Raw genomic sequence first — 3,059 nt, forward strand, 5'->3', positions numbered from 1 at the left:
TCTCAGGCACTCAGGAAAATAGAAGATTACTATCTGATATTTTGCACCATTTAAATGTTATTTTATTAAATATGCTGAGTTCAAGGTTTATTGTAACAAAGCTATGAAGGTTCTATTAACATTCAGAAAAAAAAAAACTAACTTTATTATTTCACTATCATGCAAAAAATTTGCATCAAACGGTGTTCCATTTCCTGTGTAAAACTGGACATGATATAGATGCTTACATTAACCTCATAGCAGAACATTAAGAAAGCCAAAGGTCTATAGCTGTGTTTGATAACGGCCATACCAAGCTAAGGTTCTCATTAAATTGGAACAGGTCTTACAGATGGTAAAAACAAAGACAAAAACAACTCAAACGGTTCCAAAAATATGTTTTAAGGATGCAGATACTCAATACAGGGGGATTATTATAAATAATCAGATAAAAGACAAGAGAAGAGCAGACCTAGAAGCATGCACATCTTTTTTTTAAGCAGTATAACTAATTTCCTGTTCCTCACTTTGTAATGTTATTCTTAAAAATCTTAGTAAAATTATCAGGGGTTTTATTACTCCACACACTTAGTCCTAGATATGTTCTATATTAAATTGATAGGAAGAGATGAAGTTTTGTCACACTTTTCGGATGCTGTTGAATTAACTTCACCAATAACCCCAGCTCACAAGCCAACGGTGAGGGATACTAGGAGGTGTAGCCAGCAACAACAGAAGTGTCACTGGTTCTTTCGCCCCAGTAGAATTCTCTCTCTCTCTCATTTGAGAAAATATTCCTTCTCTTTAAAGGAGAAGGAAATTTTGCACAAACTTCTGCAAGAAGGAATGCTTTTTTCCTGCACTGAGTCATGAACTATCATAAATATTATGGAGCTGAGTTAGGAGTTTCTTGTTAGAAGAACAGAAAACGATATTTCCCCTTCAATTCATATTGAAACTGAAACTGTATTTTCCTAAACTCCATTAAGTTGACCCTCTTATTTTTTTTATTTAATTAGACAGCAAAAATATTCTCAATCCTACTTCAGGCACAAAGGGAACAACTTAATGGAATTCCATCTTCTCAAGATCTAATGAATGGACATAAAAAGGTTTGGTGTGCGTTGTATGCCAGGGGCAGAGAATGTCATAGTATAAATCCGATCTTGGAAATTTACTGGGAAAGCTTTTGTCCCATCCACTTCTACTCAGAAACTGAAAAAAAATAGTAGTCAAACCATAAAGCTGACAAAATACTTCTGATGTAGGAAATAAAGAACATTACTCACTTTCTTTGTAGCAAAGACAATAAATACGGCTGATGCGAAAGTTCTCTATGTTTATGTGGTTAAAACAAACCCCCCAAAAAACTACAGAACAACAGGAAATAAAGCAATGTCAAATAGACTGGGCTACTGAAAACAAAAAGCACTTCTGGAAGTTCCTGGCTCCCTTTTGCTAGTTTTTATCAGAAAACAAATCAAACTGGGAAACCAGCTAGCCCCATAATTATAGAACTTTTTTTTTCTTTTTAAAATTCATAGCTAATATAGTATTTTAGTATAACACAGAGACTAAATTGCACACCATACAGGAAGCAAATGCATGTGTGCGCAAATCTTCAGGGCAGAGTCTAACAAAGCTTTTCAACTGTTTCCTAAGGAGCACGTAATTCTGCAGCACTCTGGATTCCCCCCCTCTATTCTAAACAATAAAAAATAAAATAAGCCATTCACATAATTATTATTTTTGCCCTCTTTTAAGATTATTTGCTTTTAAATTCTACCCTTATAAGTTGACTTACATCATCGAGGAGTGGCTGTTTGTAAAAATCAGTGCATCTCTGCAGCTCCTATGCTAACAAAACCAGCTCATACTTGTTCCTTAAAACATTCTTGTTCATTTTTTATCCCAATCCATCAGTGAGAGCCAGCGGTCAAATAATCAGCTCCTCTCTTACTGCTGAGGTCTAGGCTCCGGTTGGTTGCGGGATAGCGACAGCGTTAAGAAAAGTCCTTCTTTTGCTTTACCCCTTCCTTTATGCGGGCCCTAGTGAGCTCACCCCCATCAGCCCTACCTCACTGATTAAAGCAGCAGCATAACCCAAAGACAAGGTCCATTTCCGCCGGGCCTACAACAGAGGACAGCATCCTGCTGCCCAAGAGATGCTGTGTCTCTCTCTCTCAAACTCTTTTTCTTTCTTTCTTTCTTTCTCTCTCTCTCTCTCTCTCTTTGCTCCAATTCTGAAAGATGCTTCACAGCTGTTGCTCCATCATCAGCCCTGGAGGGGAGGTGCTGGATCCTCCCATCACGGATGATCTCTTTTCTATACAAACAATATGGGTTTTCTCTCAGGAGTTATAAGACACCTTCATACAGCAGAAACAGACACGATGGATCCATGGAAAAACAATAGAAAGGCGGCAGCGCCCGGAGCATCAGATTCATGCAGGGTTTCGTGCACTTGGCTGCTGCCGGTTCGTAATTCTTATTTCTCGAAACGTCAAAACGAAGATGACCGTTGCTGTAATTCAGGTACTCCAGAGCTGCTTGCTGAGAAGATATTGCCCTCCCGCTGAGTATCTCCGAAAACTGCTGCAATCAGGAAAGCATAAGCGTGAAGAGAAAAACATAGCATAACCGGGTCAATGGGGTAAAATCAGATTAGGGATCCCAAGGCCTGGTTGGTTACACCTGCGTTTAAACTAGCATACAGATGACAGTTACACTTCACAGCACACAACAGTTAAGGGATAGTCCTCCCTATTCCACTTAATTACTATTGATGATTAAAATCATTTCTTTAAGTTAATATTCCACTGGCTGTAAGCTATCTCAGTAGCCTAAAATAATACATTTAAGAAGTTAGTATGGAACAGGGGTAGGCAACCTTGGCTCTTTTATGACTGGTGGACTTCAACTCCCAGAATTCCTGAGCCAGCCATGCTGAGGGGAAAGGGAGAGGTTTCCAAGCTGAGCCATGCCGGCTCAGGAATTCTGGGAGTTGAAGTCCACGAGTCATAAAAGAGCCAAGGTATGGAAGAAAGGAGATGGTGAACAAGAGACAAATTATCTGTTGG

The 3,059-nt window shown here is 39.0% G+C and overlaps 1 long non-coding RNA gene across 1 annotated transcript in view; it reads right to left on the reverse strand.

The window, feature by feature from the left end:
• Positions 1–361: 361 nt before the first annotated feature.
• LOC107302455 overlaps positions 362–3,059 on the reverse strand; it is a 4,508-nt gene continuing 1,810 nt past the window's right edge. The window contains exon 2 of the long non-coding RNA XR_001549383.1: positions 362–2,574. This is a non-coding gene — a long non-coding RNA (uncharacterized LOC107302455). The remainder of the gene's footprint in view (positions 2,575–3,059) is intronic.

Source organism: Protobothrops mucrosquamatus, unplaced genomic scaffold (genome assembly GCF_001527695.2).
Source record: "Protobothrops mucrosquamatus isolate PMUCROS unplaced genomic scaffold, P.Mucros_1.0 scaffold_261, whole genome shotgun sequence".
In the NCBI taxonomy this organism is placed as follows: Eukaryota; Metazoa; Chordata; class Lepidosauria; order Squamata; family Viperidae; genus Protobothrops; species Protobothrops mucrosquamatus.